Source organism: Magallana gigas, chromosome 5, assembly GCF_963853765.1.
Source record: "Magallana gigas chromosome 5, xbMagGiga1.1, whole genome shotgun sequence".
In the NCBI taxonomy this organism is placed as follows: Eukaryota; Metazoa; Mollusca; class Bivalvia; order Ostreida; family Ostreidae; genus Magallana; species Magallana gigas.
In genome coordinates, this window is record NC_088857.1 from 24,353,460 (window position 1) to 24,380,848 (window position 27,389).

At 34.3% G+C, this 27,389-nt stretch overlaps 1 long non-coding RNA gene across 1 annotated transcript in view; it reads right to left on the reverse strand.

Moving 5' to 3' along the window:
• Positions 1 to 18,012: 18,012 nt before the first annotated feature.
• LOC117689511 (uncharacterized) overlaps positions 18,013 to 27,389 on the reverse strand; it is a 59,914-nt gene continuing 50,537 nt past the window's right edge. The window contains exons 2-3 of the long non-coding RNA XR_010714190.1: positions 19,415 to 19,480; positions 18,013 to 18,226 (exon numbers count right to left, since the gene is read on the reverse strand). This is a non-coding gene — a long non-coding RNA (uncharacterized lncRNA). The remainder of the gene's footprint in view (positions 18,227 to 19,414; positions 19,481 to 27,389) is intronic.

The window sequence follows — 27,389 nt, forward strand, 5'->3', positions numbered from 1 at the left end:
TAATACTTAGGTCTAACTTTGCAAAAAATGGGGGAGGGGCTAAGGGGGGGGGGGTCTATCAACACTTTTTTTTTTTGCAAATCATGAAATTACTAATCCGTAAGGGGGGGGGCCGGCTAGTATACCCATGACTCTAACTTCTCAATATTTCCACGTTTTCAAAGTAAATTTAGGAACATTAACTTTGTTGCGAGGAAAAGTTGGGGGGGGGGAACCCTCTCTGATGCCATGTGCCTAATGCTAAGGTCTAACTTTACAAAAATAGGGGGGGGGGAGGGTTAGGGGGGAGGGCTATCAAAAGGGGGGCTACCAATTTTTTTTCTTCCGCAAATCATGAAATTTCCAATCCGTAGGGGGGGGGGGGGGGGCGGAGGGGGGGGGGTTTTAGTATATTTATGACTCCAGCTTCTCCATATTTTCATCTTTTCAAGGTAAACTTAAGAACAATTAACTTTGCTCCGAGAAAAAAGTGGGGTAGGGAGAGGGGGGTGGATCCTGTCTAGTGCTAGGTGCCTAATGCTTAGGTCTAACTTTGCAAAAAAGGGCTACTACTAAAGGGGGGGGGCTAGGGTTTAGCTAATGGGCTAAGGGGGGCTATCTAAAAATATTTTTCGCACATCATGAAATTCCTTATCCGTAGGGGGTAGGGGGGTTTGGGGGGGGGGGGGGCTACTATACCTATGACTCCAACTTCACAATATTTCCATCTAATAAAGGTAAATTTAGTAACAATTATCTTTGCCTCATGAAAAGGGGGGGGGGGTGTTAACCCTCTCTGATGTTATGTGCCTAATACTTAGGTCTAACTTTGCAAAAAAAATGGGGGAGGGGCTAACGGGGGAGGTCTATCAACAATTTTTTTTTCGCAAAACATGAAATTCCTAATCCATAAAAGGGGGGGGGGGCTAGTATACCCATGACTCCAACTTCTCAATATTTACACCTTTTCAAGGTAAATTTAGGAACATTAGGGGAGGGGGGGTAGTATACCTATGACTCCAACTTCTCAATATTTCCATCTTTTCAAGGTAAATTTTGGAACAATTATCTTTGCTCCGAGGAAATGCGGGGGTGGGGGGGGGGTGAAACCCTGTCTGGTGCTATATGCCTAATGCTTAGGTCTTACTTTGCAAAAGAGGGCTGCTTCCAAAGGGGGGGGGGGCTAAGGGCTTGGCTAATGGGCTAAGGGGGCTACCTAAAAAAAAATTCGCTAATCATGAAATTCCTAATCCGTAGGGGGGGGGGGGGGGGCTAGTATACCTATGACTTCAACGTCAATCTAATAAAGGTAAATTTAGGAACAATTATGAACCCTCTCTGATGCTATTGGCCTAATGCTTAGGTCTAACTTTGCAAAAAAAGGTGGGGGGCTAAATAATGAAATCCCTAATCTATAGGGGGGCCAGTATACCTAGGACGTCAAGCCCCCCCCCCCCCAGGCCCCCCCCCCCCCCCCCCCCCCCCCCCCCCCGGTTTCGACGCCTCTGAAATTAATTAAAGATATTGTTCTAAGCAATTTGTTTCAGAGCCGATTTGATGTCGGGAAGGCAATTCGTAATTTTGTTTCATTAACTTCCGCTAATAATTTTCTTAAAGGTAAACTTTTATAAAGTTTAATTTTTTTGTATTTATTTTTTTTAAATTGAAAATTAAGTACATCTTATATGAGCAAATTTACGAAATGCCCAGGTATGGTATAACATGTACGGACACCTAACGGTGACAACCAAGTACATGTTTTTATCTATTTTCACATGTATATACACCTCCTTTCATATCTGTGTCCGAGTTCCTTCGGGGGCTTCTGGGAGGAGTTAATGCTGGACATTCGGGGGAGACTGCAATATAACTGTATATGTTATATGAAGTCTTCACCCATTGCACAGATGTCCTAACTCCCAGCCGGGTATTACAAAGAAAGGAGACTAACAGGCTAGGCCCCATTACTAACATTGGGGAATATGTAAATTGCATATTTTGTAAATAAGAAATAAGAATCTGCACAATTGCCCCACATAAAGTATTACTAATCCGTAAGGGGGGGGGGGCCTAGTATACCCATGACTCCAACTTTTCAATATTTCCACCTTTTCACGGTAAATTTTGGAACATTAACTTTGCTGCAAGAAAAAGTTGGGGGGGGGGGGGTGAACCCTATAACTCTATCTGATGCCATGTGCCTAATGCTTAGGTCTAACTTTGCAGAAAATGTGGGAGGGGCTAAAGGGGGGGGGGGGTCTACCAACAAATTCCCAATCCGTAAAGGGGGGGGGGGTAGTAGGGTAATATACCTATGACTCCAACTTCTCAATATTTCCATCTTTTCAAGGTAAATTTTGGAACAATTATTTTTGCTGCGAGGAAATGTGGGGGTGGGGGGGCTGAACCCTGTCTGGTGCTATATGCACAATGCTTAGGTCTTACTTTGCAAAAAAGGGCTGCTACCAAAGGGGGGGGGGCGCTAAGGGCTTGGTTAATGGGCTAAGGGGGGGGGGGGGCTACCTAAATAAAAATCGCAAAACATAAAATTTCCTAATCCGTAGGGGGGAGGGGGGGGGGGCTTGTATACCTATGACTCCAACTTCTTAATATTTCCACCTTTTCACGGTAAGTTTTGGAACATTAACTTTGCTGCGAGAAAAAGGTTGGGGGGGGGGATGACCCCTATCTGATGCCATGTGCCTAATACTTAGGTCTAACTTTACTAAAGAGGGCGGGGGCTAAGCGGTGGGGCTACCAAAAGGGGGGCTACCATTTTTTTTTCGCAAATCATGAAATTTCCAATCCGTAAAGGGGGGGGGGGGGTAGTAGGGTAGAATACCTATGACTCCAACTTCTCAATATTTCCATCTTTTCAAGGTAAATTTTGGAACAATTATCTTTGCTGCGAGGATATGTGGGGGTGAGGGGGGGGGGCTGAACCCTGTCTGTTGCTATATGCCTAATGCTTAGGTCTTACTTTGCAAAAAACGGCTGCTACCAAAGGAAGGGGGCTAAGGGCTTGGCTAATGGGCTAAGGGGGGGGGGGCTACCTAAATAAAAATCGCAAATCATAAAATTTCCTAATCCGTAGGGGGGAGGGGGGGGGAGGGTTTGGCTAATGGGCTAAGGGGGGTTACCTAAATAAAAACCGCAAATCATGAAATTCCTAATCCGTAGGGGAAGGGGGGGGGGGCTAGTATACCTATGACTCCAACTTCTCAATATTTCCATCTTATAAAGGTAAATTTAGTAACAATTATCTTTGCCTCGTGAAAAGGGGGGGAGGGGGGTAACCTTCTCTGATGCTATGTGCCTAATACTTAGGTCTAACTTTCTAACTTTGCAACAAAAAATGGGGGAGGGGCTAAGGGGGTTGGGGGTCTATCAACAATTTTTTTTCGCAAAACATGAAATTCCTTATCCGTAAAAAGGGGGGGGGGGCTAGTATACCCATGACTCCAACTTCTCAATATTTCCACCTTTTCAAGGTAAGTTTAGGAACATTAACTTTGTTGCGAAAAAAAAGTTGGGGGGGGGGGGGAAATGAACCCTCTCTGATGTCATGTGCCTAATGCTTAGGTCTAACTTTACAAAAAAAGGACGGGGGCTAAGGGAGGGCTACCAAAAGGGGGGCTACCAATTTTTTTTTTCACAAATCATGAAATTTCCAATCTGTACGGGGAGGGGGGTAGTATACCTATGACTCCAACTTCTCAATATTTCCTTCTTTTCAAGGTAAACTTTGGAACAATTATCTTTGCTGCGAGGAAAAGTGGGGGGAATGAACCCTGTCTGATGCTTAGGTCTAACTTTGCAAAAAGGGGGGTGGGAGCTAAGATGGCTACCAAAAGGGGGGCTAAGGGATGGGATAAGGGGCTAAGGTAGGTTACCTAAAACTTTTTTTTTGCAAATCATGAAATTCCTTATCCGTAAAGAGGGGGGGGGCGGGGGGGACTAGTATACAGGTCTATGACTCCAACTTCTCAATATTTCCATCTAATAAATGTAAATTTAGAAACAATTATCTTTGCTGCTTTAAAAAAGGGGGTGAATCCTCTCTAATGCTATATGCCTAATACTTAGGTCTAACTTTGCAAAAAATGGGGGAGGGGCTAAGGGGGGGGGGGGCGGTTTATCAACACTTTTTTTCCGCAAATCATGAAATTACTAATCCGCAAGGGGGGGGGGGGGGGCGGCTAGTATACCCATGACTCCAACTTCTCAATATTTCCACCTTTTCAAGGTAAATTTAGGAACATTAACTTTGTTGCGAGAAAATGTTGGGGGGGGGGGGGTATGAACCCTCTCTGATGCCATGTGCCTAATGCTAAGGTCTAACTTTACAAAAATAGGTGGGGGGGGGGGGGGGGTAGGGGGGAGGGCTACCAAAAGGGGGGCTGCCAATTTTTTTTCCGCAAATCATGAAATTTTCAATCCGTATGGGGGGGGGGTGGGGGGCGGAGGGGGGGGTTAGTATACTTATGACTCCAACTTCTCCATATTTTCATCTTTTCAAGGTAAACTTAAGAACAATTAACTTTGCTCCGAGAAAAAGTGGGGTAGGGAGAGGGGGTGGACCCTGTCTAGTGCTAGGTGCCTAATGCTTAGGTCTAACTTTGCAAAAAAAGGGCTACTACTAAAGAAGGGCTAGGGCTTGGCTAATGGGCTAAGGGGGGCTATCTAAAAATATATTTCGCACATCATGAAATTCCTTATCCGTAGGGGGGGGGGATGGGGGGTGGGAGGGTTGGGGGGGGGGGGCTACTATACCCATGACTCCAACTTCTCAATATTTCCACCTATTCTAGGTAAATTTAGGAACATTAACTTTGTTGCGAGAAAAAGTTGGGGGGGGGGGGGAATGAACCCTCTCTGATGCCATGTGCCTAATGCTTAGGTCTAACTTTACAAAAAAAAAGGACGGGGGCTAAGGGAGGGCTACCAAAAGGGGGGCTACCAATTTTTTTTCGCAAATCATGAAATTTCCAATCTGTACGGGGGGGGGGGGGGGGGGGGGGGGTAGTATACCTATGACTCCAACTTCTCAATATTTCCTTCTTTTCAAGGTAAATTTTGGAACAATTATCTTTGCTGCGAGGAAAAGTGGGGGGAATGAACCCTGTCTGATGCTTAGGTCTAACTTTGCAAAAAGGGGGGTGGGGGCTAAGGGGGCTACCAAAAGGGGGGCTAAAGGATGGGATAAGGGGCTAAGGTGGGCTGCAATATAACTGTATATGTTATATGAAGTCTTCACCCATTGCACAGATGTCCTAACTCCCAGCCGGGTATTACAAAGAAAGGAGACTAACAGGCTAGGCCCCATTACTAACATTGGGGAATATGTAAATTGCATATTTTGTAAATAAGAAATAAGAATCTGCACAATTGCCCCACATAAAGTATTACTAATCCGTAAGGGGGGGGGGGGGGGGCTAGTATACCCATGACTCCAACTTTTCAATATTTCCACCTTTTCACGGTAAATTTTGGAACATTAACTTTGCTGCGAGAAAAAGTTGGGGGATGACCCCTATCTGATGTCATGTGCCTAATACTTAGGTCTAACTTTACTAAAGAGGGCGGGGGCTAAGGGGTGGGGCTACCAAAAGGGAGGCTACCATTTTTTTTTCGCAAATCATGAAATTTCCAATCCGTAAAGGGGGGGGGGGGGTAGTAGGGTAGTATACCTATGACTCCAACTTCTCAATATTTCCATCTTTTTAAAGTAAATTTTGGAACAATTATCTTTGCTGCGAGGAAATGTGGGGGTGGGGGTGGGGCTGACGTACACCTCCTTTCATATCTGTGTCCGAGTTCCTTCGGGGGCTTCTGGGAGGAGTTAATGCTGGACATTCGGGGGAGACTTGCAATATAACTGTATATGTTATATGAAGTCTTCACCCATTGCACAGATATCCTTACTCCCAGCCGGGTATTACAAAGAAAGGAGATTAACAGGCTAGGTTCCATTACTAACATTGGGGAATATGTAAATTGCATATTTTGTAAATAAGAAATAAGAATCTGCACAATTGCCCCACATAAAGTTTATGGCAAAATAAATGCTGAAATTACTGCTAAATGAAATTTTATTAAAAATTGTTTGTTTGTTAGGGAAAATCCTGCACCTTTGAGATTACAGATACCGAAACTGTAGTTATAGGATATTTTAGATTTATTCCAGCTACATAAATAAACAGAACGAAGACATTTTATTTTCATTTCAATATTATGTGTTTTAGATTAGTATTTTATATCTTGACAATAAAAAATCTTTCATTATTTTACAATTGAAAAAAGGTATTAAATGTTAAGGAAAAAAGATAAATTCGGTTGGCATTTTGATTACATACGATACTCATTCTAATTGATATAACATGGGTATAGTCCACTAATGCATTTTCCATAGGCGGTTATGTTAACGTTCGAGTTTATTTTGCATTCTGTTTTTTTTTTTTAATATAAATTAATATTATTAAAAATGTCACGAAAATTATGAGGTCTTTTTAACGCACATTCATTTTATCTAAATAAGTAATATCTTTTAAAAAAATGAATGTGCGTTAAAAAGACTTCATAGTTTCTAAAATTATTCAATATCAATAGCTAAGTACAATGAAGATGGCATTCTAAAAATGTATGGAGCCGATATACATACCGTATATCGGCACATTGGATTTCTGTGCATGCTATATGAAAAAGAAACTCGCCAAAAGTCGATCTTTCTTTTCCCCTCTGATAAGAGAGATAACTTTTGTAGAAAATAATCTCACTTTGTGTCTGTTAACTCACAATTATTAAGGTACGTAAACAATAAGGGAAGCAGTGCTGGGCCCCAATTTATGTTGAACGGCGATATTTTTTGAATATTCAATTATAAAAATGGAAATTTGAACAAACGAACTAAACCCAAACGTTTGGCAATTAAATAAGTAAAGAAAACTTTTACAAAAAGATGTAAGAAGGGAATCAAAATTTTAATGAGGGTTAGTATACCCCTTCCCTTCCTAATGGATTAATTTTTGGATCAGTACCTCTCACCCTCCCCCCAAAAATACATACATGTAAGCCCCGAGAACAAAATTGTATATACAGTGTACAGATATTTATTTTCACAACATTTTAATAGCGATTGTAAAAGCCCATGGATTGATTGTATTCAAAGAATTTTGAACATGTGCGGGCTACAATATGTCTGGCAGAACCATAATTTTGTCAATATAGAATGGTTATCTGCTACTGTAAACCAAAGATTAAAAGACCAATTTATGCAAATATGGTCAAATGATATAAATTGTTCTTCCAGAGGTCAAGTGTATAAAATTTTAAAACCATATTTTGGCTTTGAGAAGTATCTTGATATTTTACCTGTAAAACTAAGAAAAAAATTCATTAAATTTCGTACATCAAACCATCGTTTTCCTGTAGAGACAGGCAGATGGTATAACATTCCTTTGAATGAGAGGTTATGTCTTTTGTGTAATAAAGGTCTTATTGGAGATGAATTTCATTATATTTTAGAATGTTCGGCACTAGAAGAAATAAGGAAAAAATACATAAACATTGGAAAAGACCAATTTTTTTTTAAGTTTTCTGAACTCATGACTAATTGCAATTGTAAATCGCTAAGAAAATTATGTGTATTTATTTCAAAAATTTTTGATGCTGTCTGCTCCTCTTAGTTGTTTTCCTATTATGATCCTTTATACTAAAATCTAATATAAGTAGTGATTCTATAGTCTGTTCTTTTTTATTTATATTTTTTCCCTGTATGAAAATGTACCTGTTTGTCTGTACCTCTGACGATTTGTATTTGTATGTATTATATATATGTTCCTCTTGTACCAAATTATTTGGTCTGAGTGAATAAACTGAACTTGAACTTGAACTTGAACTAAAAAAAAATCAGGCTCCCAATTAATTGGACAAGTAACTTTATTAAAAACATTTAAAAATCAATCAATTAAAAATAAAATCAACCAATTAAAAATCTAATTAATTATAAATATTACAAACTTATTGTTTAATTTTTTTGCACCAACTTGTAATCAATGCTATAGCTTTTAATAATTTAAACCATTACATGCTAACCTAAACTATACTTATTTTCACAAGTAAATTTGGTCTTTCAAAATTCTTTTAATATTTATTATTTATTACACTAAACATGTACGCTGGTTTGAACAATAGTTATTATAAGAGCCGCCAAACGTTTTTTTCTATTCATTTAAGTTACACTAAGTTACTAGTTAAACATATTTATTTACTTATTATAAAGTTCCCTTTATTTTCCTGTTCTTTTCAAATGGGCTAGATCATGAAATCTCATTCATGAGATTTTTGTATCAATGAAGATGATAGGTTTGTTAATGTAGGTGCAATATCAATAATATTCTGTAAACCTGTAATACTATAATATTTATACAATCTTGTTTTTTGCCCCTGCTCTTTTTTTTCCTTTGCTCTGTCAGTTATATATTTCGACACAAAAGCAGTATAATATAATAGATGCTTAAAAAATAAAAAGTTGAAATAAAATATTTGTTTTTTTTAACCCTTCATTAGTTTTAGTGGAAAAAAGTGCACAAAATTGAAAAGAACATTGACCAATGGCTCAATCGGCTAATTTCTCTTTGTTATCAAAACATGGGAAACAAATATATAATTTTATTTATATAAAAAATCAGTACTACCATAAAGTTCATACGAAAAGACAATGTTGATAAAATTTTCTTTTCTGCATGAAGATTATTTAATATTTTATCTATAGACGTTGGCTCTATAAATAGATAATGCACATCGCTTTAGTTTATTCAATAGAAATAACAGGAAAAGTTATGTTTGTACATGTAAAAGCTCACATCGTCATTCAATGTTAATGTTTTTTCCGTATTAACAGCTGCATCCTCTGTATAAGGAACTCACCTGAAGCCGGAATGGCAAGGGGACGGTAAAACTCTGACTCACCCCCAATTTAATCTAATCTATAAACCTTCCTCATGCATTTTTGGCATAAAATGTTACCAATGTACACGTTCTTTGCAATGAACGAACTGCATCTACTTCTCCAACAATTGTGTCATTTCCTATAGATGTTCTGAAAAGCAAACGCATCAGTTTTTCCATGATTTTGACGTTGCACATTACAATAAGTGAGGTACATGTATATACTTTTCTCCATAGATACATATATATTTAAGTCAAAGAGCAAATGCCATTTGATATCAATATCAAAGTTTAATATACAAAATGTACAATTCTTCATAAAAGACAAACGGTGTTAATAGATGCTGCTTTAAATTAAAAAATAACAACAACAAAGTATGCCTACAGATGATTTTTTAAGGGACAGAGACTGGTCAAAGTCTAGGCCAAAAACAATGCAGATATATACAATTTTACTGAGAAAATGCTTCAAAGATAAATATTTTCATAAAGATATAAATTTTTAAATTGCATGAGCAAATGATATGTTCAAAATGCAAATTTGAAAAATTCAAAATATGTACGATAGAAATAGACAAAAAACTTTCAAAAAATGATCTTTTCCGGCAAATGCCGGTCAATGCTTTTGTTATTTGTAATAGTTCCCTTTAAGTGTCAAATGTACAGTGATAAGCAAGATACAGGGCTCCCAATTCTTTTTAATGTAAACAAGACTCATTGCCATGGTTTTGTTTACACAGATTCAATATTACTGTAAAAAAATCTCTTTCGAGCTGATTTGTCTATATCATTTTCAGAATATAAAAAACATTTCCTAACACATTCATTTTAGGTCTAAAACTGGACTTTTCAATTCAAATTTCCTAACACATTCATTTTAGGTCTAAAACTGGACTTTTCAATTCAAATTGTTTTCAAACCAAAGAATTTGTAAGCTTTGTAACTCGATTATAAAACTCAACGAATGACACTTCAATTTTGATTGCAAAGAAACTCAAAGAAACTCTCATCAGCTTGTTTTTTTAAAACAAGATTAGTTCAGGAATGTAGAATATTCACACAAATATTAGAGGGACAGAATTTTAAGAAAAGCTTTGGACAAGAAATGAAAATGCCCTACTGAAGCATTGAATACATTAAAATCAGTTGAAAATTATTTTTGACCAAAATCGCGATCATGCCTCTTTAAACGCGTCCAACCAAGCAATTAAGTGACGAAAAGAATAATAATATAACAATATATGGGATCCAGATAAAAAGCAAAACAATACAGATAATATAAGTTTTACAGCTCATTGAAACAATTAATTCTTTATAGACGAGCCATATTAATTTAATATTAGTAAATAGATAACTATAGAAGATGAAATTTGATTAGACTCCCAATTATACTTACAACGCACAATGCAAAACGTCGAGAAGAAAATTCCAGCTAGCTTAGCGACAAACCCAGGACACAAGAAAACATTAAAAAACTTTAGTAAAGAATCAAAATCCACTGTCATTTTAATAAAAACTAAAGAAATGTTATCCTACAGAACACTGTAAAATCCTGAATATTGCTTTTATTTAAACATTTATAAATGGTTTGGACAAAAATTAAAAAAACGCACGAGATTTGTTTGAATTATTAATGTAAAATGTAAAGTAAATAAAGTAAATAAAAAGCAATGAAGTCAATGAAGGGAACTGTGATGATTATGATATGATTATGAAATCGATCTTGACGATATTGACGATATCCCTGCGAACGAAATTTTACAAGTTGTCAGTAGGCTGAAAGATAATGATACCCCAAAGTATGACAGGTTATGTAAGAAATAAATATGTACATCAGAATTACATGTTTTGTCATGGTATATTGCCTTTTTTAATTTGGTTCATGCATTATGCTTATTGGTATTATTAAACCAATATTTTAAAAAAGGCTACCAGAAATTACAAAGAAACTCAAAGAAACTCTCATCAGCCTGTTTTTTTTTAAACAAGATTAGTTCAGAAATGTAGAATATTCACACAAATATTAGAGGGACAGAAATATATGTAATTTGTTTATACAAATCATTTAATATCTGACAGCTTTTACTCAATTTGATTCTCATTAAGATGTGCATGTTTACGCGCCTTCACGTATGCCCCATTACAAATGTTATAAATGGATATGCACTAGCCGGTGTAAAGTAGAATTAATGACCCCCGTGGAATAATTGACCGGGGGTCATTTTTCAACGTAGAAAATTTTTAGCATATTTAGTCTAGCCGAAAATGTTTGTCTATTAACTTGTTCCGGACAAGTTGCATATTGCATCACATATTGCATCACAATCTAAAATGCAATGAAATTCATCGACTATACGTTTTGTTTTACAGCGAGGACAAAATGGAATACCTTCCCATCTTCCCAGTTTAACTGGTAGGGGTGCAAAACACAGTTTTATATGTAACGTTATAAGGACGTTTTCAGATGAGGGGCAAGCAAAACTGCCCCCTATAAAAATAAATTGTTAAAACATGTTACATATATATCTATATATCAATAGAAAGATAAAATCGTGAATTTTTTTAGTATTAAAAAATAATGCACATGTAACTTAATGCTAGAATTTATTTGGCACTCAAAACATGCGGAAAATAGACAAAAGGATGCCTCTAAATGCAGTACACCCATGCATTTTAGGCTCCCCCTAAAACATAATGCAACTAAATCAGCCATTTTTATTTATGTACATTTTCAAGAACAAGTCCTTAGGCATCATTTCATAGTATTTTCAGGGAACATTCGCCAGCTTTTTAAAGAGCTATGTTACCCGCTAAAAAATTCATGAAATTATGTATGTGTAAAATCCGGATGTTTTTGGAGTTACCGCCCTTTATTTTAGAGTCTCACAAAATTAATTTTTAGAATTTGTCTACATACTTTTATCATGTATTCGAAAGATAATTCACTATATTATACAACTGAGAGTATAAAAATTTGATTTTCATGTATACCGCATAAAAATAGCAGGAAAATTCCTACCCATCATGCTTTTCCCCAGAGAAAAACCCCCAGGATTTTATACGAAACTGTGTTTAGCTACCTAGATTGGTGATATGAAGTACGAAATTATACAAGAATTTTTTTGGAATTTCAGGGGTAAAACATCTAAATATTTTAACTATTTAAAATTTGTTTTAAAAATTTTATATCTAAATCCTTCTGATGAATTATTCATATCAGCATGCCACTTCTGAATAAATTGATCTTGTAATCTCTGTTGAAACCCATTTTTGGTTAACAATATTTAAAGACTGACTATGCCAAAAATAAAATGTGCTTTAAAAACTAGGTCAACACGTTCAATACTATTCAATACAGATACATGTACAACCATTACTCTTTTGGAAAAAATCAATATACAGTATACTTTTGTTTTATCTATATAAACATTTAATTTCCACTCTTTACAATAACTTTCAAACTCATTCAGTGCGTTCAAGATAACAGTATCCGTCTGCATAAGAAGTACAAGCAGTTATATATATATATTTATATAAAAGTTTTGTTCTATTGATGTTGCAGACCAGCGATATTTTTTTCAACAAGATAATTTTCTAAATCATTTATGTTCAATGAAAACAAAAATGGTGACAAATGTACTCCTTGATGGACTCCAACATTACAAGAAATAAAGTCGGATATCGTGCCATTTATCTTCATGAGTGATTCAATACCTTTTAACATATTTGTAATATATTTAAAACATTTACCATTGATACCATAATTTAAGAACCATTTCTTCAAACTGTGTGAACTGCCTGTTTGAAATCTATAAAACAGAGAACAATTTTTTCTTACACTTAATCAACGTATTGAATAAAAATGTGGTCTAAATTAGAAACCCGCTTGGTTATTATAGATCAGTTCTATCTCTTCTGAATACAATTCTAAACATACTCGTACTCGAACAGAAATTATATATATTACTATATCATCGGCATACTTTAATTATTATCAAGATGATTGGTGGTCACATTTTGATTGATAGAAGCCCTCAGATTCTAGATATAAATATTTCGAAAGTTCCTCTTCTTAACACGTGTGTCTTAATAGGGAATATAACCACCCTTAAATGAGCCCAAATCCCATTATCAACTAACTCTTTTAGGAGTAATCTCTTTTTAACCTATTTGAACATCGTTTATTTAGTATTTAAGATTTACCATAGTCAGTTTCTTTTCACACACTTTCAAAAATGATCTTTTCCGGCATATCTATAGATTATTGTTATTTGCAATAGTTCCTTGGAGTGTCAGATGTAAAATAATAAGCAAGATGGTTTACAATCCATTTTAATGTAACACAAGACTCATGCCATGGTCTGGTTTACACAGATTCAAATAAATAAAAATGAAGTGGTACAAAATGTAAAATAAAAATCATAGAAAGCAGAGCCAGGTGGTTTGGGATACCTGTCGATATTATCGTGGATAATAATTAAATTACTTTCTCTGGTTAATAATTTTCAATAATAATGGCCATAAAAAGGTGTTATATGTTATTTGGAAAGGTAAAAATTAAAAAATCTCCAGTGGGTTTCAAACTTTTGACTGAAAATTCGAAATTAACGCTTCAGCCCATTGTTTTCATTGAGGTCAGGCCAGGCCATGTCAGGTTTTAGAGTATAGCTCCATAAGACTTTGACATTTTACCACAGACACCTCTAGATTCGTATTTAAATAAGAAGAAGAGAGGAACTAATAATCTGGGCGATTCCGCAAAAAAGCTGCTGAAAGTTCATCAGCAAACGTTTCTGTTAATGTACATGTTGCTTAGCAGAACTAAGCTTTACATTTCATCACGAGTTTCAGGTGTGTAATCGGGTGTAACGGAATCTAAGGAATCTAAGATTCTAGTACCTGTGTGACGGTGCCTAATTACGAGCGGTGTTCATCTCTATAGTCAGTCGTTCGTCGTTTTTGTTTTTGAACTAACTTTCAGGTAACTTCAAATTGAATAATTTAGAATCGATACTATTTCTGGTTGGTAAAAATTTAAATAATGACAGTTTCATCAAACTTAGTGTGTGAAAAAACAAAAATCATAATATTTCATATTGTAAATTTTGTATTTACAGAAAACCATCCAAAAACTTTCAATAAACATTATCAATATTTCACTTTACTCTGTTAGTGTAGACCCAAAATTGAACAATCTGACGTATTGAAAATTTGAAGTTTTATTTGTAAAGGTAGGGTTCGCAAAGCCCGCACGACTTCTACATAATATCCCCTGGCCAGACCCGTACAATCCATTGCATTCTCAGCTCCCTGGGGAGCATCAAGCAGAGTTGCCAAATTACGGTGCTAATGCTTTACATTCAACTTAACCAGCTCGTCTCATTTGCCAGGTACCATGGGTGGAGAGTGTAATGTTATATACCGCGATAGCGACGGACCAGACTCAAACCCGGGGCTACGGCGTTTAAATCGGTCGACGCTTTCAAATGCGCCAACACCTATCCAGAAAATATTTTTAACAAACTGTTCCACTGAATTGAAAAGTTTATCATGTAACCACATATACTTATATTCTCATTTACTAGAGTAATACTAGAATTAATATTTGGTGCAGAATTTTCAGACTAGAGGTGACCCAAATTGGCTACCCAAAACGTTATCGCACTTTAAACAGTTAAAAAATTGTTTAAAGTGTGTAATTTTTTCAAAGTGCGTTGCCACACACGCCCTGCGAATGTTTTTGTCATTTAAATTTTAAACAACGTGGTCCTTTCAGTTTCTCAGTAAAAATCATGCCTAGTGTTTATATTTCATGGAATATAGGTACTTGTAATCAAAAATAAAATCTAAACGTTCACTGATTTTAAACTTTATCTTCATTAATTGGTGGATACAGTGAGTTCAAAAAATAAACGTGACAATAGAAAATATGGGTTTTTTGCTGTTGCAACAATTAACATGCTTACTAGCGATTCCCCAAAGGATTAATTTTCGATGCACGCTTGACCTAGTATCAGAATCAATTTTTCTGCAGAATGTTCCTTGAAAATGGCTCGATTTACTGAGTTTTATACAAACAACACCATACTTTTTTTTTAAAAGAGCACACCAAAAGCATCAAACATGGCTATAATTTTATTGAGCAACCCATTGTTTATATTGTCAACCACGTGTAGAGTGGTTAAAAACACGAGCGATAACTCCGTTCTGAATATCATCGTTCTGTTTAAATAACTACTAGATGATGAAATAAGACATATATCTTAATAGATTTTCATGTTTTAACATAAAACGAAGTAGGATGTGATATGAAAAGCGACCAATACTTACATATTTTGAGAATATTATCTGAACACTTATACTTCCGCTCCAATTTCACAGAAACTGAACAAATCTCGGGGAACTCTGACTCGTGAACTTTCATTCGAGCACTTCTGGATTTATCACATATTTAGCAACGATAAAGAAAACACTCCGAACACAGGGTGTCTATACTAAGTCATGTATGGCACGTTTTACATAAACTTTCAACCCTGCGAATGTTATTGTCATTTAAATTTTGACCATGTGGTTTTTACACCGTGCCTCATGTTCAGAGTCTATTTCATAGAATCTAAGTACTTGTAGTCAAATATAAAATCTAGACGTACGTTTATTGATTTTAATCTTTATCTTCATTAGTTGGTAGTTAAAATGAGTTCTGGAAATAAATGTGACAATTGGAAATATAGGTTTTTCTGCTGTAGCAACAATTGACATGCTTACTAGCGACCCCCCAAAGGATAAATTTTCGATATGCGCCTGACCTAGTTATAGCATAGTGAAACAGACTATACTATTTTATGCAGAATGTTCCTTGAAAATGGCTCGATAAACGAAGTTTTAATACAAAACAGACAAGCACTTTTTTTAAAGTGTGGTATTGCAAACCAAAAGCATCAAACCAATGGCTATAATTTTATTGAGCAACCCAGTGTTTATATTGTCGACCACGTGTAGATTTTTAGATTATCTTAGATTATTGTCGACCACGTGTAAAGTGGTTAAACACTAACGATAACTCTGTTCTGAATATCATCGTTTAGTTTAAATAACCACTAGATAATGAAATAAGACAGATACCTTAATAGATTTTTATGTTTCAACATAAATCAAAGTAGAGTGTGATATGAAAAACGACCAATACTTACGTATTTTGAGAATATTATCCGAACACTTATACTTCCGCTCGAATTTCACAGGAACTGAACAAATCACGGGGAATTCTGACTCGTGAATTTTCATTCAAGCACCTCCTGATTTATTACATACTTAGCAACGATAAAGAAAACATTCAGAACACATTCGCAAGGGGTGCCTCGTAACCTTTAAATGCTCATTTTTGAATGCGAATGTTATTGTCATTTAAATTTTAGACCACGTGGTTTTTATTTGACCCTTTCAGTTTCGCAGTAAAATCATGCCTCGTGTTTATAATCTATTTCATAGAATCGATAGGTATTTGTAATCAAATATAAAATCTAGAGGTTTATTGATTTTAAACTTTATCTTCATTAATTGGTGGATAAAACGTGGTCTAGAAATAAATGTGACAATAAAAAAACAGTTTTTGTCTGCTGTAGCAACAATTAACATGCTTGTAGAGATCCCCTTAAGGATTAGTTTTCGATCCGCGCCTAACCTAGTAATATCATCGACATTTAAACAGACTATACTATTTTATGCAGAATGTTCCTTAAAAATGGCTCGATATACTAAGTTTTTACCCATTACTTTAAAAAAAACATAGTATTGCACACAACAAGCATCAAACATGGCTATGATTTTATTAAGCAACCCAATGTTTATATTTTCAACCAATCTACACGAACGATAACTATAACTAATAACCGCTAGATGGTGGGATAAGACATACGGCCTTAAAGGAATTTCATGTTTTAACATAAATCAAAGTAGGATGTGATATGAAAAACGACAAGTATTTACGTATTTTAAGAATATTATCCGAACACTTATTCTTCCGCTCGAATTTCACAGGAACTGAAAAAATCTCGGGGAACTCTGACTCGTGAACTTTCATTCGAGCACCTCTGGATTTATTACATACTTAGCAACGATAAAGAAAACATTCCGAACACATTTGCAGGGGTGCTTAGACACACCAAGCGGTGCAGACAAATTGAATACCGCGCGTTAGCGCGGTATGATAATTTGCCTGCACTTCTTGGTGTGTCATATAGGACCGACCCCATCCAAAAATAAGAATTTACTGCTTTTATTTATATTTTCTTACTGATGTCTATTTGTATGAAATATTGTGTATCGCCGCTATAAAGCCATTATTTGCTTTATATATTCTAAACTGAAAATATACATACAAGTTATCAGCAGATTGTCATATTTGGCATCCCGTGACCGCAATGAAGGCCCTGCAAGTTAGTCATGTAATGCTATTTAACCTTTGTAACCTTTAGGCCATGAATTTATTATGCGTGAGCGATGCATCATACCCATGTGGACGACTCAGGACTTGGAGACTGCATCACAATATTCTTTCTGACAGTTATCAATCTTGGAGACTGCATCACAATATTCCTTCTGACAGTTATGTTGCTTTATTTAGAAATAAAATATAACTCTGGAATTTGACCACTAAATGTTCAATCATGGTCATCGTAGGCCCCCCCCTGCCCCCCCCCCTGATGCTACGTGCCTGTATTTTTATTAACCAATGTAAAATCTATACATTAATCTACAATTTAATTCACTTTAAGAAAACCTTCATTTTCTGTGAAAACAAGATTTTAAGCTTTATAAAATTGAAAAATAAATCAAATTATATAAAGTTCAGATTCCAGTCAGAAAACAGTCTTCTCGAAATAAAACTATTTAACAGATCAACATTTTTTAATTTGTTTGAGATATGGTTTATCTTTTATATAAATACATATTGATTCATTTCCAGGTAAATTTTACATGCATATCACATGTTCATTGTATACGTAAACAATTTTAAGATAAGACAAATATATATATATATATATATATATATATATATATATATATATATATATATATATATATATATATATATATATATATATATGGTTATAGTCCACTCATGCATTTTCGATAGGCGGTAATGTTAACATTCGGGTACATAGCTCCAGCCCTAATTTTCATTCAGCAACGAGGAACCTTTTGAATGAAAGCTCATCAAATTGTCTCTGTCCTGTTAAAACTTTGTGGTGTGAAGCCAGATTCATTTTCCGGATAAATGTGTCTGTGTTGAAAAACTCTGAAAATGAAAGTAAAAGTAGGGAATTTCAGTTTTGGAAAGAGTGGACATCAAACAATTTCAATTTCAAATGATAATTCAATTTTGACACTTGCTTTGAAAATTGCAAATCCTCTTTTCTGACATGTGTCAAGCATTCTGATTTAAAATGTCCCAATAAATGGCAGTACTTTGTTGTCCTACTGATTCTAAAAATAGTTACAGGGATTTACCCAATATAAAACAGTCACTGTGGTTATTTACAATCTAAGCTTATATATTCACTCTGGACACTATATAGAATCAGGATTCCAAATTTTAATAGCACAAAAAAAGAATTGTTTTCAAATACCCTATGAAAAAGGTAAAATAGAAAAGTATAGGAATTTCCCTATCTATCAATGGATCCTATGACACCATAATGACGTCATAGTGATGAGTTGTTTTTACTTGTGTAAGGCCTAAAAGAAAAAGTTGTGTGTTTAGGGTAACCCGACCTAACCTACAAAAATGCCCCGATCCTACCATTTTTAGATGTCTGTTTTTATCCAATTGTGAATTTGCCTAATTTCAGAAGAAATGCACCATGATTTAACCCATTAAAGATATGTCATAAGGAAAATGATTTAACCCATTAAAGATATGTCATAAGGAAAAGAAACTTCCTTATATGTTTTTTTTTTACTCTTGTATATGGTTACCATGATAACAAATTCAACTAAAGTTATAGAAAAACATATCCAATGGAAAAGAGTCTACAAGGCCTAAAAAAAAGTTGTTTGTTTAGGGTAACCCGACCTAACCTACAAAAATGCCCCGATTCTTCATTTTTAGATGTCTGTTTTTATCCAATTGTGAATTTTATATTATTTCTACATGTATTAAAAAATCTATTTTTAATATATTTAAAATATGATAAAATTTTAAAAAATCCCTACCTACCTAACCTAATTTTTCATCAGTGTTACCCTAAACACACAATTTTTTTTATAGGCCTAATTAACTAGAGTTTAAAATCTAGAAGAAGAAAAATTACCCAGTAAGTCTGTGAAGTGTGAAATATGTATAATCAATGTAAAGTTTCCCTATATTTGATATTCTAAATCATCTGCATGTCAAAGACTGGGTATATAGTTTTTGCAGGTTCCTTCTTTTAAACTTGGACAAGTGTAATTAAACATCATTGTTAAGAAAATAAATTTTACTTACGTCAAGTGTGTCTCACTGTTGTGGGTCTTTGATGAAGTTCCATTTCAATTTACATGGTGATCTAAACTAAAATGTTTTGAATTTAATTATACATGTATCAAACACACTATCCCCAACATTTGCAATTTCAAGCAGCCATATGTTTAAAACTCAGAGAGAAAGAGAGAGAGAGAGGAGAGACAGACAACAAACAACTATACATCTTCATGCACAACACATTTGTATAACCTAAAGACCACCCCCCCCCCCCTTTTTTCAAACATTCAATATCAACCCTACCCAAAACAAAATATTCTATTGTTTCAATATATGAATAGATATCTACTAAAAATGATTACAGATAATTTCATCCAATTTTGATTATTACAAACAAAGATAGGTTTTATGGATTAAATACTATGCAGCATGGCAGGCCTTTACATGTTTAAATGTGCAAATGTACAACATTGCACGGCAGACTTATATACACAATTTAATCCTACCGGGCATCAATACAACTCCCTTACAATGCAAACTAATATTAGATAGCAGGGCACTGCTTCAAAAAAGTATTTTCCCTTGCTGTATAAACTTTCTGCTTCTCTACTTTCACTTTAACTCGCTTGAAATGATCGCACTAAAAACCTAAAGTGATATTTTTATTTATAAAATGTCTTCTTAACTCAAATATGAGTAGAAATACACATAAATTTTTATATAAAAAAATCAAAATAAATAACATTCAAGTTAAAATCACAATTTCTTTAATTCTTTAATAAAATCAATGCTAAATCTTGATGCATGCAATTATTCAGATTCACATTTGAACTCAATGTTACACGCAAACCAGTAGGCATATCTGATTTATGTGGCAAATTGAAGCCTGAATCGACGAAGAGGTCAAAATGGCGTTGCACACCTTGTGTTTTTATATATAGTAGGGGTAGAATTTTTTGATATAAGACTTATTAAGCGACTGATTGATAAAAATTCAGGTGTCTGTGCTTTGGTAGAAATTCGTCCTCGAATTTACGAGTAGAACGTTAACTCTACGAGTTAAGGAAATGTCATGAAACATGATCATAGGGAGCGACCGTGGGATTTGTACATTGGGCACCAAATGTCACAAGTGGTGAAAAGTCAGGTCTCAACCCAGGGCCTCTGGTGTACCATGCCAGCGCTTTAAGGATTACGTTTACTCAGGGTTTGAGATTTAAAAAAATATTTTTACAAAGTTCAATATCTGAAGTCCAAAGTTGTTTTAAAAAAACAAAATAACAACGTTATTAACAAATATTGATATTGATATCCATGATTTGTTTATTTGAGGAAGATATGCTTTGACAAAGGTAGATTAAAATTGAAACAGAGGAAATTCGGACTAATTATTTCATTTTCTTATTTTCTCTTAAAAACTTTTTTAAAAGAAAGAAATAAATATAAAAAAGTTTTTATATATTTTTTCATATCATTTTACATATTTTATGGTTGTATTTACTCGTCTTTAAATTTATATCACTGGCTGGCACGCGATTGGAAAAATCTTTAAAATACATAAAACCGATTCAAGATAAAATATCTCGAAATTTTGATCATTGACCTTATATACAGTGAGGTTGCCATTAACGAATCGTCTCCATTACCGAATCACTTTCAGATAAACAATTCTGTATTTTTCTATTAAAGGTTCAATACTTAACTTAGCATATCCTGTCATGTAGAATTAATTTATCATGAAATTATTAAATTTTATCTTGTTTTATGTCGTAATTTCTAAACAAACATGAACAAGCTTTTTGAAGACGCAGACAAAAAGCATGCGTGCAGCTGACTACTTTCACTTTTCGGTTGAGCTCTGATGCATGTGAACGGCTCATTGTATGTAAGCATATTTGGTATAGATGTTTAATAAAATTATCTGTCTACAAGCACTAAAAGGGTCAAACATTTTTCCATTCGATTATGATTTCAACCATAGTTTGGTTTCCCCAATTCCCTGTATTAATTAATACGGATATTTATTGATTTAAAAACCCATGCCTTTCAAATTAAAGTTATTCGTATTCGATGTCATTTAGTAGTTTATTTCATAAAAAAATTAATTTCCTTGAACATGGATCCAGTTTGCAGATTCACTATACTTTTTTATTTTTGTTTTAAAAAATTTTCATAAGTACAAACGATCGCTGATTCCATACATGTACAGGTCATGGAAAATATTTATTTTCCTTGAACACCCATCCAGTTTGCACATTCAGTCATTCACTATACATTTCTAGATTTGATTTAAAATATTTCATAGTACAAATGATCCCCGATTCAAAACGTCTGTCTTCCTGGTATTTGTTCTTCCATTTCTATCGGTGGGGGTCTTCTTTTTTTATTGCTGGATGTCAATACTGGGTCCTGTTTTTGTTTGTTTTTTTTTTTGGTTGCTTAATTATACAATCACTAAACACATTTCTAGGCAATTTTGTGTATTTTAATTTGTTTACTTTAAAATCACCCTTGGATATGCTTCTAGATCTTTTAAAACCTTTTTTTATAATTAGTTACCGTGTGTATATATTCAAATTTCAACCTTTCTAACATACGTGCTAAAAAATCTTTAAAAAATTCGGAATGGCTATTTTTTTTGAATAAATAAAAAAAAATGCAGAAATGTAAATTCATTTTTTTCTTCTTTTTTTTTTTTAATTTTTTATTCGTGAGTTATTTTCCTCACGATATTCTTCAAGTTTTATTTTTTTTAAGTGTCGTTGCGCCGCATTAAAAATTTATGATGTAGTATATGTTATAAAAACCCAATCTGATACAATCAATGTTGACACATAATTTCAATGCAAATAACTTAAACCCGTTGCGACACAAACTTCATCATTCTGTGAGTTCTATGAACTGAATAACGTCACTTGTCTATGCAATTTTTGGCAAACCCTCATACATGTTGTATTTCGGTTTTTTTCTTGATCCATTTACATGCCATTGTATATTTCTTTGTAATTTCATAAAAAGATGTTCATATACACGTATCTCATAAAATTGACAATATTGATGACTTACAATGACTAAAAACTAATTGATTTTTAATAAATTGGTGGATCAAAGTTTGCAAATCATGCAGTCATTTTTTTTACCTTTGAATTCATTGTTATTTTTTCATGAATTGTCGGTTTCAATAGAATGAACACTTAACTCAAAATGAAAAAAAATATTAGCATTTCCATTTTGCTTATTCATGCTTTAAAGCATATTAAAACTTAAAAAAAATATTTCGACACTGTCCCTAACAAAAACTAATCAGCTGTATATCACGTGATTCGGTAATGGAGAAAATGATCCGCTAAAGGAGAAAACATCGTTCATCAAAATACAGCGATAATTTTTTTTTAATCATTGGTTGTTGGGAAAGAAATATATGATGTTATGAGTCAAGTATGGTACAATAAAACAATGTTGTATTATGAATTTAACTCGGGCTTGGTTACGTACTATCAACGCGAATTTACTTAGTGATGTAAGATTTTTTTGCCTTTGCATTACTGAGAAATAACACTGAAAACTCAGCACCTGAAAAAATTCTTCCCCGCTTATCGTTCTTGATTTTGTGGATTTATGACGTCACACAGACCCACCGATGTAAACAATGCATCAAAACTAGTGTAATTTTACGGTAGTTTATCGTTTTGATTTTAGTAATTTTTGCATATATGAGAGTGTCTTTCTTTTCAAATGAGATCATTTGATTTCGTAGTACAGATGACTTAGTTTCGTTAATGAATAAATCTAATATTGATCAGCTTCTCACCAGAGTAAAATCATAATGAAGATCCCGTACTGCATTGAAAATTTAACAGAAGAAATGCTCCAAACATTAAGAGCCAATTAATGAATTATCCTGATGATTTTGAAATAGAAACATCATTTTCTTCTTCGATACATATAATGATTGAGCTACATTTAAAGGGAATTGATTCATTTGATTTATTTTGTCACATAAAAAAGGTATAAGGCATGCCAATGAAAATGTTTGAGGCATTGTGTACATAGTTTGTATTTAAAAGCTGCTGTGAAATACTGCAAAATATTTCTAAAAATATTTTTTAAAATTAGATCGCGAAAGATTTCGAAATGTATCGGTAAAATAAATCGGTTGTTTGATAAAAATAGTTGTAAACGAATGTGAAGATAATGAACAGATTTTATTAAGAACAAGCATCAATAATAATAAAAGAACGAAAGAAAAAATTGCGGAAGAAAGTGAGATAGAAGGGATCTGTGAGTAAACACCGCACATACACGTTGTAAAATCAAAACACCGCACATACACGTTGTAAAATCAAAACACCGAGGCAAATACAAGTACATGTTTCAAAATCAAAACATTTAATTGATAGACTAAAAATAATTAAATGGTAACATAATTGTGAATTTGAAATCGAAACAAACAGTATAATCGTGAAGCGAATGAGGCGCCACGAGGCCTATATGTTGCTTAAAAAAAATCTTAATAAATTGCATGAACGTGCAAATGGGAAAAACGATCAGTTATTTTTTAATTTGACAATTTCATTAAAAAGAATGAAATAAAACATATATAGGTCATGCATATATTAAAATGATATTGTACTTGCATGAAGATCTATGAAGAAAATCATTCATTCTCCGCGACTTCTCTAAACTGAATATGTACATGCTATTAAATATAAATGCACACGATTTCAAATTTTGAGAGAAAAAATACTGCCGTGGTTGATTATTGTATAATTATACAAGTTTTTATTTAAAATAGTATTTTTTTTCTTTTAATATGCTGCAAAATGGATATTTGTATTCACAACATAGCTTTATAAGGCCATTGGGTCTTACTGACGTCATAAGCAAGGGAGGTAAGCCGCGTAAGTCAATGTTCCTTTTCCCGATTAAGTGATTTTGATCGACTGTGGCGCTCACATTTTGCATAAAATATTCAAAAAACAATTTCAGTCTTATTAAATAGGCACATATGAACTCATTCCCGTATATAACTCACTATGGTCAGGATATCGTTTCATATGACCTTTAACCACTGAGCTATTGAGACCCAATATATTGACTGACAGTCACACACCTGTGAACCCGGTGACTTCTATGTAGTTATAATGGTTGTAATTGGGTCAAAGGGTTAGGACTTAAATACCTCAAAATGCAAATATCATTGCCATTTTGCAAAAAATTATTCTTTTGCATGTTTGTCAATTCGCTTACATAATTAAGAAACATTTCATCTATAAAAGGTAGAAATGCATGAATTAAATTAAATCAACTTTAGAAAATTAGGAAAAAAAGTATTTTCTTTCATCTTTGAATGTAAGTGTTCAATTTTATTTTAGTATCTCTTATTATTTAAAGATTAGGTTTAAAATCTTTATATGTCATTGTTACATTGTAATAATAAATTATGTCTTACAAACTTCTCACTAATTTCGGGGGGGGGGGGGGGGGGGGGGGGGGGGGGTAATAAAGTATAAAATTTTGCCAGAGGTTGGTCCTCAAATGAAAGTAGTATTTTTTGGTAATTTTCCCAATTTGAACAGTTTACGCGTCAATTTTACCAATTATACCAACCCTTGCCCCAGTTTAAAAACCGTAGGAAAACCCCTGATTGTGGCTCCACCCTACCCCCAAGGGTAATGATTTTTACAACTTTGAATCTACACAACCTGAGAAAGCTTTCACATAAGGTTCAGCTTTCCTGGCCAAATGGTTCTTGAGAAGAAGATTTTTAAAGATTTACTCTATATATTTCTATGTAAAAAAATTCCACCAACCTCCCATTTTGCCCCACCCTAACATCGGGGGGGGGGGGGGGGGGGGGGGTTGGTTGGTTGGTTATGGTTGATTTCACAACTTTTAATCTACACTTCCTGAGGATGCTTCCACATAAGTTTCAGCTTTCCTGGCCTAACAGTTTCTGAGAAGAAGATTTTTAAAGATTTACTCTATATATTTCTATGTGAAATTCCACCAAACTCCCATTTTGCCCCACCCTAACAATGGGAGGGGGGGGGGGTTATGGTTGTTTTCACAACTTTTAATCTACACTTCCTGAGGATGCTTCCACATAAGTTTCAGCTTTCCTGGCCTAACAGTTTCTGAGAAGAAGAATTTTAAAGATTTACTCTACATATTTTCATGTATAAATTCGACCCCCCCCCCCCCATTGTGGCTCCATCCTACCCACAGGGGTCACGATTTTCACAACTTTGAATCTACACTATCTAAGGATGCTTCCACACAAGTTTCAGCTTTCCTGGCCTTATGGTTCTTGAGAAGATTTTTTAAAAATTCTTGAAAATGCTCAATAAGTCCTTATTATCTATCCTTGTAAAAGAGTGTGGTCCTTAATTTTCACAACTTTGAATCCCCTTTGCCTAAGGATGCTTTGTGTCAAGTTTGGTTGAAATAGGTCCAGTGGTTCTAGAGAAGATGTTGAAAATATGAAAAGTTTACAGAAAGATGGACAGACAAAAGGACCACAGACAAACTGTGATCAGAATAGCTCACTTGAGCTTTCAGCTTAGGTGAACTAAAACTGAGAGTAAAGTGGTGGACACGCTTTGGCAGATAGAGGTCAGTGAGAGTTTGCATCAAAATATATGCTTACAATGAAATGATATTGAATGACTATGCAAAGAGTGCATATATTTTTACTGGGATCTTTTTAGAGTACTGTAAATTCCTAATTAAACGCTAGGAATAAATATCCGCGTAAAATCGCGAGAAGCACGTCACGCGAATTTTCAAATATCGCTTTTAATTTTCAGACATATCTAAACTACATGAAACTATGATAACATTTCGGCATTCGCGATTTTATGTTCTCGCGATTTGATGGAAAACCGTTGAATCGCGGAATTAAGTACTCGCGTAAAATAAGGAATCTACAGTATACAGAGAAATTAAGATTTGACAAATGCTGAAAAAAATAAAATAAGACAATTCATTTCTTGAATGCGTAATTTTAGTTTTGATGGATAGAACTTTCCAGACCGGGGTAATCAAGAACGCGGGTTGATGAATACTCATTATAGGATGATTCATCAAGCATTACTGGCAGATACCTTGGATTGGACATCTTTGGTTAATACAAAACTAGAAATACTGTGAGCAAGCTTACAATTGTTACCCCCTGCTAAGAAAAAATTATAACTCATGTATTTTTTCTATTATAGAAAATATTGAATGAATCTATTTCACCGTCTATTTTCTATAAATAACAACTGCTCTATTTTTTTAAAACTGTTAATGCTAATATGAGTACACAAACCAATTTCTATTCTTTTAATTCCATTTTATTTCAAGTTAACCATTAATGCATGAGGACATTTGCATCCTTTTGTTCACAAACATTACTCTAATCAATTTTCACTTTTCTCCCAGTGACCTTGCCCTTGCCCAAATGACCTTTGGTCAAGGTCATGACACATCCTTAGGTCAGAAGCAATCTTTGTGTGAAGTAAGAACTTCCGATATTTGTCCATAAGAAAGAGATTAGAGTGTGTTTCTTTTTAACAGGTCGAGACCACTATATTTTGTGACGTCAGCATAAATTTGCATACTAAATTAGCCATCTGTTTACTTTTATCGACAAACCAATCAGGTGAATGAGTTGCAAGGCATTGTGGGCTACTACAAGTTTCAGTGTATACAAAGCGTATTGAAAATATATACCATTTTGAATTGTCTTTTGGAAACTCATTTTGAATGATTTTTCAGAATTTATGAAATTAATATGGACAATTATGTCTGAACTTCAATTTCTACGCTCACTTTAAAAAAATATTGCATATGAGGACTTATATCAACCTTTTTAAATACCCCATTGTCAGTGTTCAAAAGAGAGGTACGTCCCATTGAATTGGAAGCAGTGAGTACCGTTTTTTCAGGTGATACCCCATATTTGGGACCACATTAGTAGAATGCGTATTGATGTTTTCTTCAGGGACATTCATCA